Source organism: Hydractinia symbiolongicarpus, chromosome 10, assembly GCF_029227915.1.
Source record: "Hydractinia symbiolongicarpus strain clone_291-10 chromosome 10, HSymV2.1, whole genome shotgun sequence".
Classification (NCBI taxonomy): domain Eukaryota; kingdom Metazoa; phylum Cnidaria; class Hydrozoa; order Anthoathecata; family Hydractiniidae; genus Hydractinia; species Hydractinia symbiolongicarpus.
Genome location: NC_079884.1, coordinates 18,812,472 through 18,828,238, shown reverse-complemented (window position 1 = coordinate 18,828,238; position 15,767 = coordinate 18,812,472).

The following is a 15,767-nucleotide window of genomic DNA, read 5'->3' as shown; positions in this document are numbered from 1 at the left end:
TGAACAGACACGTGGAACCACGTGATTTACGTGTAAGGCCGTTTTAGGCGGCAAAAGGTTATATAACAACCTTTAGAGGCCTGTTCACGTAGTTGACGGTGTTATAAGGCCATGGCGTTATGGAAAACGACTTGGGACGTCGTAGTCCATTGAGAGTGGAAGGACTAGACCAATCCCAACCTGCACAGACACGTGGAACGACGTGATTTACGTGCAAGGACGTTATTACGAGGCAAAAGGCCATATAACAGCCTTTGGAGGCCTGTTCATGCAGTTGACGGTGTTATAAGGCTATTGCGCAATGGAAAAGAACTTGGGACGTCGTAGTGTATTCATAGCGAAAGGACTAAACCAATGGCAACTTGCCCAGACATGTGGAACGACGTGTTGATGTGTAAGGCCATTATTAGGCGGCAAAAGGTCATATAACAGCCTTTCGAGGCCTGCTCACGTAGTTGACGGTGTTATAAGGCTATAGCGCAATAGAAAAGAACTTGGGACGTCGTAGTGTATTCATAGTGAAAGGACTAAACCAATGGCAACTTGCCCAGACATGTGGAACGACGTGATTTATATATAAGGCCATTATTAGGCAGCAAAAGGTCATATAACAGATTTTAGAGGACTGTACACGTAGTTGACGAAGTTATAACGTCATGACGCAATCGAAAACGACTTAGGAAGTCGTAGTCCATTGATGATGAAAGGACTAGACCAATGGCAACTTGCCCAGACATGTGGAACAACGTGATTTACGTGCAAGGACGTTATTACGAGGCAAAAGGCCATATAACAGCCTTTGGAGGCCTGTTCATGTAGTTGACGGTGTTATAAGGCTATAGCGCAATGGAAAAGAACTTGGGACGTCGTAGTGTATTCATAGTGAAAGGACTAAACCAATGGCAACTTGCCCAGACATGTGGAACAACGTGATTGATGGGTAAGGCAATTATTAGGCGGCAAAAGGTCATATAACAGCCTTTAGAGGTCTGTTCACGTAGTTGACGAAGTTATAACGTCATGACGCAATCGAAAACGACTTAGGAAGTCGTAGTCCATTGATGATGAAAGGACTAGACCAATGGCAACTTGCCCAGACATGTGGAACAACGTGATTTACGTGCAAGGACGTTATTACGAGGCAAAAGGCCATATAACAGCCTTTGGAGGCCTGTTCATGTAGTTGACGGTGTTATAAGGCTATTGCGCAATGGAAAAGAATTTGGAACGTCGTAGTGTATTCATAGTGAAAGGACTAGACCAATGGCAACTTGCCCAGACATGTGGAGCGACGTGATTTATGTGAAAGGCCATTATTAGGCGGCAAAAGGCCATATAAACCCCTTTAGAGGCCTGCTCACGTAGTAGACGGTGTTATAAGGCTATTTCGCAATGTAAAACGATTTGGCACGTCGTACTACATTCATAGTGGTAGGACTAGACCAATGGCAACCTGAACAGACACGTGGAACTACGTGATTTACGTGTAAGGCCGATATTAGGCGGCAAAAGGTCTTATAACAGCCCTTAGAGGCATGCACGTGTAGTTAACGGTGTTATAACGTCATGCAGCAATGTAAATGGACTTAGGACGTTGTAGTCCATTGAGTGTCGAGGGAATAAACCAATGGTAACCAGTGTAGACACGCAGAACCACGTGATTTTTGTGTAACCTCATTATTAGGCGCCAAAAGGTGATATAACGGACTTTAGAGGACTGTACGCGTAGTTGACGGTGTTATAAGGCAATTGCGCAGTGGAAAAGAACTTGGGAGGTCGTAGTGCATTGATAGTGGAAGGACTAGACCAATCCCAACCTGCACAGACACGTGGAACGACGTGATTTACGTGCAAGGACGTTATTACGAGACAAAAGGCCATATAACAGCCTTTGGAGGCCTGTTCATGTAGTTGACGGTGTTATAAGGCTATAGCGCAATGGAAAAGAACTTGGGACGTCGTAGTGTATTCATAGTGAAAGGACTAAACCAATGGCAACTTGCCCAGACATGTGGAACAACGTGATTGATGTGTAAGGCAATTATTAGGCGGCAAAAGGTCATATAACAGCCTTTCGAGGCCTGCTCACGTAGTTGACGGTGTTATAAGGCTATAGCGCAATAGAAAAGAACTTGGGACGTCGTAGTGTATTCATAGTGAAAGGACTAAACCAATGGCAACTTGCCCAGACATGTGGAACGACGTGATTTATATATAAGGCCATTATTAGGCAGCAAAAGGTCATATAACAGATTTTAGAGGACTGTACACGTAGTTGACGAAGTTATAACGTCATGACGCAATCGAAAACGACTTAGGAAGTCGTAGTCCATTGATGATGAAAGGACTAGACCAATGGCAACTTGCCCAGACATGTGGAACAACGTGATTTACGTGCAAGGACGTTATTACGAGGCAAAAGGCCATATAACAGCCTTTGGAGGCCTGTTCATGTAGTTGACGGTGTTATAAGGCTATAGCGCAATGGAAAAGAACTTGGGACGTCGTAGTGTATTCATAGTGAAAGGACTAAACCAATGGCAACTTGCCCAGACATGTGGAACAACGTGATTGATGGGTAAGGCAATTATTAGGCGGCAAAAGGTCATATAACAGCCTTTAGAGGTCTGTTCACGTAGTTGACGAAGTTATAACGTCATGACGCAATCGAAAACGACTTAGGAAGTCGTAGTCCATTGATGATGAAAGGACTAGACCAATGGCAACTTGCCCAGACATGTGGAACAACGTGATTTACGTGCAAGGACGTTATTACGAGGCAAAAGGCCATATAACAGCCTTTGGAGGCCTGTTCATGTAGTTGACGGTGTTATAAGGCTATTGCGCAATGGAAAAGAATTTGGAACGTCGTAGTGTATTCATAGTGAAAGGACTAGACCAATGGCAACTTGCCCAGACATGTGGAGCGACGTGATTTATGTGAAAGGCCATTATTAGGCGGCAAAAGGCCATATAAACCCCTTTAGAGGCCTGCTCACGTAGTAGACGGTGTTATAAGGCTATTTCGCAATGTAAAACGATTTGGCACGTCGTACTACATTCATAGTGGTAGGACTAGACCAATGGCAACCTGAACAGACACGTGGAACTACGTGATTTACGTGTAAGGCCGATATTAGGCGGCAAAAGGTCTTATAACAGCCCTTAGAGGCATGCACGTGTAGTTAACGGTGTTATAACGTCATGCAGCAATGTAAATGGACTTAGGACGTTGTAGTCCATTGAGTGTCGAGGGAATAAACCAATGGTAACCAGTGTAGACACGCAGAACCACGTGATTTTTGTGTAACCTCATTATTAGGCGCCAAAAGGTGATATAACGGACTTTAGAGGACTGTACGCGTAGTTGACGGTGTTATAAGGCAATTGCGCAGTGGAAAAGAACTTGGGAGGTCGTAGTGCATTGATAGTGGAAGGACTAGACCAATCCCAACCTGCACAGACACGTGGAACGACGTGATTTACGTGCAAGGACGTTATTACGAGACAAAAGGCCATATAACAGCCTTTGGAGGCCTGTTCATGTAGTTGACGGTGTTATAAGGCTATAGCGCAATGGAAAAGAACTTGGGACGTCGTAGTGTATTCATAGTGAAAGGACTAAACCAATGGCAACTTGCCCAGACATGTGGAACAACGTGATTGATGTGTAAGGCAATTATTAGGCGGCAAAAGGTCATATAACAGCCTTTAGAGGCCTGTTCACGTAGTTGACGGTGTTATAACGCTATTGCGCAATGGAAAAGAACTTGGGACGTCGTAGTGCATTGAGAGTGAAAGGACCAGACCAATGGCAACTTGCCCAGACATGTGGAGCGACGTGATTTATGTGAAAGGCCATTATTAGGCGGCAAAAGGCCATATAAACCCCTTTAGAGGCCTGCTCACGTAGTAGACGGTGTTATAAGGCTATTCCGCAATGTAAAACGATTTGGGACGTCGTACTACATTCATAGTGGTAGGACTAGACCAATGACAACCTGAACAGACACGTGGAACTACGTGATTTACGTGTAAGGCCGATATTAGGCGGCAAAAGGTCATATAACAGCCCTTAGAGGCATGCACGTGTAGTTAACGGTGTTATAACGTCATGCAGCAATGTAAATGGACTTAGGACGTTGTAGTCCATTGAGTGTCGAGGGAATAAACCAATGGTAACCAGTGTAGACACGCGGAACCACGTGATTTTTGTGTAACCTCATTATTAGGCGCCAAAAGGTGATATAACGGACTTTAGAGGACTGTACGCGTAGTTGACGGTGTTATAAGGCTATTGCGCAGTGGAAAAGAACTTGGGAGGTCGTAGTGCATTGATAGTGAAAGGACGAGACCAATGGCAACTTGCACAGACATGTGGGACGACGTGATTTATGTGTAAGGCCATTAATAGGCAACAAAAGGTCATATAACAGATTTTAGAGGACTGTACACGTAGTTGACGGTGTTATAACGTCATGACGCAATTGAAAACGACTTAGGAAGTCGTAGTCCATTGATAGTGAAAGGACTAGACCAATGGCAACCTGCACAGACATGTGGAACGACGTGATTTGTGTGTAAGGCCATTATTAGGCGGCAAAAGGCCATATAAAAACCTTTAGAGGCCTGCTCACGTAGTTGACGGTGTTATAAGGCTATTCCGCAATGTAAAACGATTTGGGACGTCGTAGTACATTTGTAGTGGTAGGACTAGAGCAACGGCAACCTGAACAGACACGTGGAACCACGTGATTTACGTGTAAGGCCGTTTTAGGCGGCAAAAGGTTATGTAACAACCTTTAGAGGCCTGTTCACGTAGTTGACCGTGTTATAAGGCCATGGCGTTATGGAAAACGACTTGGTACATCGTAGTCCACTGAAAGTGGAAGGACTAGACCAATCCCAACCTGCACAGACACGTGGAACGATGTGATTTACGTGCAAGGACGTTATTACGAGGCAAAAGGCCATATAACAGCTTTTGGAGGCCTGTTCATGTAGTTGACGGTGTTATAAAGCTATTGCGCAATGGAAAAGAACTTGGGACGTCGTAGTGTATTCATAGTGAAAGGAATAAACCAATGGCAACTTGCCCAGACATGTGGAACGACGTGATTGATGTGTAAGCACATTATTAGGCGGCAAAAGGTCATATAACAGCCTTTAGAGACCTGTTCACGTAGTTCACGGTGTTATAAGGCTATTCCGCAATGTGAAACGATTTGGGACGTCGTAGTACATTTGTAGTGGTAGGAATAGAGCAATGGCAACCTGAACAGACACGTGGAACCACGTGATTTACGTGTAAGGCCGTTTTAGGCAGCAAAAGGTTATATAACAACCTTTAGAGGCCTGTTCACGTAGTTGACGGTGTTATAAGGCCATGGCGTTATGGAAAACGACTTGGGACGTCGTAGTCCTTTGAGAGTGGAAGGACTAGACCAATCCCAACCTGCACAGACACGTGGAACGACGTGATTTACGTGCAAGGACGTTATTACGAGGCAAAAGGCCATATAACAGCCTTTGGAGGGCTGTTCATGTAGTAGACGGTGTTATAAGGCTATTGCGCAATGGAAAAGAACTTGGGACGTCGTAGTGTATTCATAGTGAAAGGACTAAACCAATGGCAACTTGCCTAGACATGTGGAACGACGTAATTGATGTGTAAGGCCATTATTAGGCGCAAAAGGTCATATAACAGCCTTTAGAGGCCTGTTCACGTAGTTGACGGTGTTATAACGCTATTGCGCAATGGAAAAGAACTTGGGACGTCGTAGTGCATTGAGAGTGAAAGGACCAGACCAATGGCAACTTGCCCAGACATGTGGAACGACGTGATTGATGTGTAAGGCCATTAATGGGCAGCAAAAGGTCATATAACAGATTTTAGAGGACTGTACACGTAGTTGACGGTGTTATAACGTCATGACGCAATCGAAAACGACTTAGGAAGTCGTAGTCCATTGATAGTGAAAGGACTAGACCAATGGCAACCTGCACAGACATGTGGAACGACGTGATTTGTGTGTAAGGCCATTATTAGGCGGCAAAAGGCCATATAAAAACCTTTAGAGGACTGCTCACGTAGTTGACGGTGTTATAAGGCTATTCCGCAATGTAAAATGATTTGGGACGTCGTAGTACATTTGTAGTGGTAGGACTAGAGCAATGGCAACCTGAACAGACACGTGGAACCCCGTGATTTACGTGTAAGGCCGTTTTAGGCGGCAAAAGGTTATATGACAACCTTTAGAGGCCTGTTCACGTAGTTGACGGAGTTATAAGGCCATGGCGTTATGGAAAACGACTTGGGACGTCGTAGTCCATTGAGAGTGGAAGGACTAGACCAATCCCAACCTGCACAGGCACGTGGAACGACTTGATTTACGTGCAAGGACGTTATTGCGAGGCAAAAGGCCCTATAACAGCCTTTGGAGGCCTGTTCATGTAGTTGACGGTGTTATAAGGCTATTGCGCAAAGGAAAAGAACTTGGGACGTCGTAGTGTATTCATAGTGAAAGGACTAAACCAATGGCAACTTGCCCAGACATGTGGAACGACGTGATTGATGTGTAAGGTCATTATTAGGCGGCAAAATGTCATATAACAGCCTTTTGAGGCCTGTTCATGTAGTTGACGGTGTTATAAGGCTATTGCGCAATGGAAAAGAACTTGGGACGTCGTAGTGTATTTATAGTGAAAGGAGTAGACCAATGGCAACTTGCCCAGACGTGTCAAACGACGTGATTTATGGATAAGGCCAATAATAGGCGGTAAAAGGTAATATAACAGCCTTTAGAGGCCTGTACACGTAGTTGACGGTGTTATATTGTCATGGCACCATGGAAAACAACTTGGGACGTCGTAGTGCATTGATACTGAAAGGACTAGACCAATGGCAACTTGCCCAGACATGTGGAGCGACGTGATTTATGTGTAAGGCCATTATTAGGCGGCAAAAGGCCATATAAACCCCTTTAGAGGCCTGCTCACGTAGTTAACGGTGTTATAACGTCATGCAGCAATGTAAATAGACTTAGGACATTGTAGTCCATTGAGTGTCGAGGGCATAAACCAATGGTAACCAGTGTAGACACGCGGAACCACGTGATTTATGTGTAACGTCATTATTAGGCGCAAAAAGGTGATATAACAGATTTTAGAGAACTGTACGCGTAGTTGACGGTGTTATAAGGCTATTGCGCAGTGGAAATGAACTTGGGAGGTCGTAGTACATTGATAGTGAAAGGACGGGACCAATGGCAACTTGCACAGACATGTGGGACGACGTGATTTTTGTGTAAGGCCATTAATAGGCAGCAAAAGGTCATATAACAGATTTTAGAGGACTGTACACGAAGTTGACGGTGTTATAACGTCATGACGCAATCGAAAACGACTTAGGAAGTCGTAGTCCATTGATAGTGAAAAGACTAGACCAATGGCAACCTGCAGAGACATGTGGAACGACGTAAATTTGTGTGTAAGGCCATTATTAGGCGGCAAAAGGTCATATAAAAACCTTTAGAGGCCTGCTCACGTAGTTGACGGTGTTATAAGGCTATTGCGCAATGGAAAAGAACTTGGGACGTCGTAGTGTATTTATAGTGAAAGGACTAAACCAATGGCAACTTGCCCAGACATGTGGAACGACGTGATTGATGTGTAAGGTCATTATTAGGCGGCAAAATATCATATAACAGCCTTTGGAGGCCTGTTCATGTAGTTGACGGTGTTATAAGGCTATTGCGCAATGGAAAAGAACTTGGGACGTCGTAGTGTATTTATAGTGAAAGGAGTAGACCATTGGCAACTTGCCCAGACGTGTCAAACGACGTGATTTATGGATAAGGCCATTAATAGGCGGTAAAAGGTAATATAACAGCCTTTAGAGGCCTGTACACGTAGTTGACGGTGTTATAATGTCATGGCACCATGGAAAACAACTTGGGACGTCGTAGTGCATTGATAGTGAAAGGACTAGACAAATGGCAACTTCCCCAGAAATGTGGAGCGACGTGATTTATGTGTAAGGCCATTATTAGGCGGCAAAAGGCCATATGAACCCCTTTAGAGGCCTGCTCACGTAGTTGACGGTGTTATAAGGCTATTCCGCAATGTAAAACGATTTGGGACGTCGTACTACATTCATAGTGGTAGGACTACACCAATGGCCACCTGAACAGACACGTGGAACTACGTGATTTACGTGTAAGGCCGTTATTAGGCGGCAAAAGGTCATATAACAGCCCTTAGAGGCATGCACATGTAGTTAACGGTGTTATAACGTCATGCAGCAATGTAAATAGACTTAGGACGTTGTAGTCCATTGAGTGTCGAGGGAATAAACCAATGGTAACCAGTGTAGACACGCGGAACCACGTGATTTATGTGTAACGTCATTATTAGGCGCAAAAAGGTGATATAACAGATTTTAGAGCACTGTACGCGTAGTTGACGGTGTTATAAGGCTATTGCGCAGTGGAAATGAACTTGGGAGGTCGTAGTGCATTGATAGTGAAATGACTAGACCAATGGCAACCTGCACAGACATGTGGAGCGACGTGATTTATGTGTAAGGCCATTATTAGGCGGCAAAAGGCCATATGAACCCCTTTAGAGGCCTGCTCACGTAGTTGACGGTGTTATAAGGCTATTCCGCGATGTAAAACGATTTGGGACGTCGTACTACATTCATAGTGGTAGGACTAGACCAATGGCAACGTGAACAGACACGTGGAACTACGTGATTTACGTGTAAGGCCGTTATTAGGCGGCAAAAGGTCATATAACAGCCCTTAGAGGCATGCACATGTAGTTACCGGTGTTATAACGTCATGCAGCAATGTAAATAGACTTAGGACGTTGTAGTTCATTGAGTGTCGAGGAAATAAACCAATGGTAACCAGTGTAGACACGCGGAACCACGTGATTTATGTGTAACGTCATTATTAGGCGCCAAAAGGTGATATAACAGACTTTAGAGAACTGTACGCGTAGTTGACGGTGTTATAAGGCTATTGCGCAGTGGAAAAGACCTTGGGAGGTCGTAGTGCATTGATAGTGAAAGGACGGGACCAATGGCAACTTGCACAGACATGTGGGACGACGTGATTGATGTGTAAGGCCATTAATAGGCAGCAAAAGGTCATATAACAGATTTTAGAGGACTGTACACGCAGTTGACGGTGTTATAACGTCATGACGGAATCGAAAACGACTTAGGAAGTCGTAGTCCATTGATAGTGAAAGGACTAGACCAAAGGCAACCTGCACAGACATGTGGAACGACGTGATTTGTGTGTAAGGCCATTATTAGGCGGCAAAAGGCCATATAAAAACCTTTAGAGGCCTGCTCACGTAGTTGACAGTGTTATAAGGCTATTCCGCAATGTAAAACGATTTGGGACGTCGTAGTACATTTGTAGTGGTAGGACTAAAGGAATGGCAACCTGAACAGACACGTGGAACCACGTGATTTACGTGTAAGGCCGTTTTAGGCGGCAAAAGGTTATATGACAACCTTTAGAGGCCTGTTCACGTAGTTGACGGAGTTATAAGGCCATGGCGTTATGGAAAACGACTTGGGACGTCGTAGTCCATTGAGAGTGGAAGGACTAGACCAATCCCAACCTGCACTAACACGTGGAACGACTTGATTTACGTGCAAGGACGTTATTTCGAAGCAAAAGGCCATATAACAGCCTTTGGAGGCCTGTTCATGTAGTTGACGGTGTTATAAGGCTATTGCGCAATGGAAAAGAACTTGGGACGTCGTAGTGTATTCATAGTGAAAGGACTAAACCAATGGCAACTTGCCCAGACATGTGGAACGACGTGATTGATGTGTAAGGCCATTATTAGGCGGCAAAAGGTCATATAACAGCCTTTAGAAGTCTGTTCACGTAGTTGACGGTGTTATAACGCTATTGCGCAATGGAAAAGAACTTGGGACGTCGTAGTGCATTGAGAGTGAAACGACCAGACCAATGGCAACTTGCCAAGACATGTGGAACGACGTGATTAATGTGTAAGGTTATTACTAGGCGGCAAAAGGTCATATAACAGCCTTTGGAGGCCTGTTCATGTAGTTGACGGTGTTATAAGGCTATTGCGCAATGGAAAAGAACTTGGGACGTCGTAGTGTATTCATAGTGAAAGGACTAGACCAATGGCAACTTGCCCAGACGTGTCAAACGACGTGATTTATGGATAAGGCCATTAATAGGCGGTAAAAGGTAATATAACAGCCTTTAGAGGCCTGTACACGTAGTTGACGGTGTTATAATGTCATGGCACCATGGAAAACAACTTGGGACGTCGTAGTGCATTAATAGTGAAAGGACTAGACCAATGGCAACTTGCACAGACGTGTCAAACGACGTGATTTATGGATAAGGCCATTAATAGGCGGTAAAAGGTAATATAACAGCCTTTAGAGGCCTGTACACGTAGTTGACGGTGTTATAATGTCATGGCACCATGGAAAACAACTTGGGACGTCGTAGTGCATTAATAGTGAAAGGACTAGACCAATGGCAACTTGCCCAGACATGTGGAGCGACGTGATTTATGTGTAAGGCCATTATTAGGCGGCAAAAGGCCATATAAACCCCTTTAGAGGCCTGCTCACGTAGTTGACGGTGTTATAAGGCTATTCCGCAATGTAAAACGATTTGGGACGTCGTACTACATTCATAGTGGTAGGACTAGACCAATGGCAACCTGAACAGACACGTGGAACTACGTGATTTACGTGTAAGGCCGTTATTAGGCGGCAAAAGGTCATATAACAGCCCTTAGAGGCATGCACATGTAGTTAACGGTGTTATAACGTCATGCAGCAATGTAAATAGACTTAGGACGTTGTAGTCCATTGAGTGTCGAGGGAATAAACCAATGGTAACCAGTGTAGACACGCGGAACCACGTCATTTATGTGTAACGTCATTATTAGGCGCAAAAAGGTGATATAACAGATTTTAGAGCACTGTACGCGTAGTTGACGGTGTTATAAGGCTATTCCGCAATGTAAAACGATTTGGGACGTCGTAGTACATTTGTAGTGGTAGGACTAGTGCAATGGCAACCTGAACAGACACGTGGAACCCCGTGATTTACGTGTAAGGCCGTTTTAGGCGGCAAAAGGTTATATGACAACCTTTAGAGGCCTGTTCACGTAGTTGACGGAGTTATAAGGCCATGGCGTTATGGAAAACGACTTGGGACGTCGTAGTCCATTGAGAGTGGAAGGACGAGACCAATCCCAACCTGCACAGGCACGTGGAACGACTTGATTTACGTTCAAGGATGTTATTACGAGGCAAAAGGCCATATAACAGCCTTTGGAAGCCTGTTCATGTAGTTGACGGTGTTATAAGGCTATTGCGCAAAGGAAAAGAACTTGGGACGTTGTAGTGTATTCATAGTGAAAGGACTAAACCAATGGCAACTTGCCCAGACATGTGGAACGACGTGATTGATGCGTAAGGCCATTATTAGGCGGCAAAAGGTCATATAACAGCCTTTGGAGGCCTGTTCACGTAGTTGACGGTGTTATAAGGCTATTGCGCAATGGAAAAGAACTTGGGACGTCGTAGTGTATTCATAGTGAAAGGACTAGACCAATGGCAACTTGCCCAGTCGTGTCAAACTACGTGATTTATGGATAAGGCCATTAATAGGCGGTAAAAGGTAATATAACAGCCTTTAGAGGCCTGTGCACGTAGTTGACGGTGTTATAATGTCATGGCACCATGGAAAACAACTTTGGACGTCGTGGTGCATTGATAGTGAAAGGACTAGACCAATGGCAACTTGCCCAGACATGTGGAGCGACGTGATTTATGTGTAAGGCCATTATTAGGCGGCAAAAGGCCATATAAACCCCTTTAGAGGCTTGCTCACGTAGTTGACGGTGTTATAAGGCTATTCTGCAATGTAAAACGATTTGGGACGTAGTACTACATTCATAGTACAGACGTGTCAAACGACGTGATTTATGGATAAGGCCATTAATAGGCGGTAAAAGGTAATATAACAGCCTTTAGAGGCCTGTACACGTAGTTGACTGTGTTATAATGTCATGGCACCATGGAAAACAACTTGGGACGTCGTAGTGCATTGATAGTGAAAGGACTAGACCAATGGCAACTTGCCCAGACATATGGGACGACGTGATTTTTGTGTAAGGCCATTATTAGGCGGCAAAAGGTCATATAACAGCCTAGGACGTTGTAGTCCATTGAGTGTCGAGGGAATAAACCAATGGTAACCAGTGTAGACACGCGGAACCACGTGATTGATGTGTAAGGTCATTATTAGGCGGCAAAAGGTCATATAACAGCCTTTGGAGGCCTGTTCATGTAGTTGACGGTGTTATAAGGCTATTGCGCAATGGAAAAGAACTTGGGACGTCGTAGTGTATTCATAGTGAAAGGACTAGACCAATGGCAACTTGCCCAGATGTGTCAAACGACGTGATTTATGGATAAGGCCATTAATAGGCGGTAAAAGGTAATATAACGGCCTTTAGAGGCCTGTACACGTAGTTGACGGTGTTATAATGTCATGGCACCATGGAAAACAACTTTGGACGTCGTAGTGCATTGATAGTGAAAGGACTAGACCAATGGCAACTTGCCCAGACATGTGGAGCGACGTGATTTATGTGTAAGGCCATTATTAGGCGGCAAAAGGCCATATAAACCCCTTTAGAGGCCTGCTCACATAGTTGACGGTGTTATAAGGCTATTCCGCGATGTAAAACGATTTGGGACGTCGTACTACATTCATAGTGGTAGGACTAGACCAATGGCAACGTGAACAGACACGTGGAACTACGTGATTTACGTGTAAGGCCGTTATTAAACAGCAAAAGGTCATATAACAGCCCTTAGAGGCATGCACATGTAGTTAACGGTGTTATAACGTCATGCAGCAATGTAAATAGACTTAGGACGTTGTAGTCCATTGAGTTTCGAGGAAATAAACCAATGGTAACCAGTGTAGACACGCGGAACCACGTGATTTATGTGTAACGTCATTATTAGGCGCCAAAAGGTGATATAACGGACTTTAGAGCACTGTACGCGTAGTTGACGGTGTTATAAGGCTATTGCGCAGTGGAAAAGAACTTGGGAGGTCGTAGTGCATTGATAGTGAAAGGACGGGACCAATGGCAACTTGCACAGACGTGTCAAACGACGTGATTTATGGATAAGGCCATTAATAGGCGGTAAAAGGTAATATAACAGCCTTTAGAGGCCTGTACACGTAGTTGACGGTGTTATAATGTCATGGCACCATGGAAAACAACTTGGGACGTCGTAGTGCATTTATAGTGAAAGGACTAGACCAATGGCAACTTGCCCAGACATGTGGAGCGACGTGATTTATGTGTAAGGCCATTATTAGGCGGCAAAGAGCCATAAAAAACCCTTTTAGAGTCCTGCTCCCGTAGTTGACGGTGTTATGAGGCTATTCCGCAATGTAAAACGATTTGGGACGTCGTACTACATTCATAGTGATAGGACTAGACCAATGGCAACCAGAACAGGCACGTGGAACCACGTGATTTACGTGTAAGGCCGTTTTAGGCGGCAAAAGGTTATATGACAACCTTTAGAGGCCTGTTCACGTAGTTGACGGTGCTATAAGGCCATGCCGTTGTGGAAAACGACTTGGGACGTCGTAGTCCATTGAGAGTAAAAGGACTAAACCAATGGCAACTTGCCCAGACATGTGGAACGACATGATTGATGTGTAAGGCCATTATTAGGCGGTAAAAGGTCATATAACATCCTTTAGAGGCCTGTTCACGTAGTTGACGGTGTTATAACGCTATTGCGCAATGGAAAAGAACCTGGGACGTCGTAGTGTATTCATAGTGAAAGGACTAGACCAATGGCAACTTGCCCAGACATGTGGAACGGCGTGATTTATGTATAAGGTCATTATTAGGCAGCAAAAGGTCATATAACAGCCTTTAGAGGCTTGTACACGTAGTTGACGGTGTTATAACGTCACGGCGCCATGGAAAACGATTGGGACGTCATAGTCCATTGAGACTGGTGGGAATAGACCAATGGTAACCAATGCAGACACGCGGAACCACGTGACTTGCGTGTAAGGCCATTATTAGGCAGCAAAATGGCATACAACAGGATTTAGAGGCCTGTAGAAGTAGTTGACGTTGTTATAACGTCATGACGCAATGGAAAACAACTTGGGACGTCGTAGTGCATTGAGAGTGACAGGACCAGACCAATGGCAACTTGCCCAGACATGTGGAACGACGTGATTGAAGTGTAAGGACGTTATTACGATGCAAAATGCAATATAAAAACCTTTAGAGGCCAGTACACGTAGTTGACGGTGTTATAAGGCCATTGCGCAATGCAAGACGATTTGGGAGGTTGTAGTACATTGAGTGTCAAGGGAATAAACCAATGGTAACCAGTGGAGACACGCGGAACCACGTGATTTAAGTGTAAGGTCATAATTAGGCGGCAAAAGGTCATATATTAGGGTGTAGAGGCCTGTACACGTAGTTGGTGGTGTTATAATGTCATGGCACAATGGAAAACAACTTGGGACGTCGTAGTGCATTGAGAGTGAAAGGACCAGACCAATGGCAACTTGCCTAGACATGTGGAACGACGTGATTGATGTGCAAGGTCATTATTAGGCGGTAAAAGGTCATATAACAGCCTTTAGACGGCCTGTACACGTAGTTGACGGTATTATATTGTCATGGCACAATGGAAAACAACTTGGCACGTCGTGGTGCATTGATAGTGAAAGGACTAGACCAATGGCAACATGCCCAGACATGTGGAGCGACGTGATTTATGTGTAAGGCCATTATTAGGCGGCAAAAGGCGATATAAACCCCTTTAGAGGCCTGCTCACGTAGTTGACGGTGTTATAAGGCTATTCTGCAATGTAAAACGATTTGGGACGTCGTACTACATTCATAGTGGTAGGACTAGACCAATGGCAACCTGAACAGACACGTGGAACTACGTGACTTACGTGTAAGGCCGTTATAAGGCGGCAAAAGGTCATATAACAGCCCTTAGAGGCATGCACATGTAGTTAACGGTGTTATAACGTCATGCAGCAATGTAAATAGACTTAGGACGTTGTAGTCCATTGAGTGTCGAGGGAATAAACCAATGGTAACCAGTGTAGACACGCGGAACCACGTGATTGATGTGTAAGGTCATTATTAGGCGGCAAAAGGTCATATAACAGCCTTTGGAGGCCTGTTCATGTAGTTGACGGTGTTATAAGGCTATTGTGCAATGGAAAAGAACTTGGGACGTCGTAGTGTATTCATAGTGAAAGGACTAGACCAATGGCAACTTGCCCAGATGTGTCAAACGACGTGATTTATGGATAAGGCCATTAATAGGCGGTAAAAGGTAATATAACAGCCGTTAGAGGTTTGTACACGTAGTTGACGGTGTTATAATGTCATGGCACCATGGAAAACAACTTTGGACGTCGTAGTGCATTGATAATGAAAGGACTAGACCAATGGCAACTTGCCCAGACATGTGGAGCGACGTGATTTATGTGTAAGGCCATTATTAGGCGGCAAAGAGCCATATAAACCCCTTTAGAGGCCTGCTCACGTAGTTGACGGTGTTATGAGGCTATTCCGCAATGTAAAACGATTTGGGACGTCGTACTACATTCATAGTGGTAGGACTAGATAATGGCAACCAGAACAGGCACGTGGAACCACGTGATTTG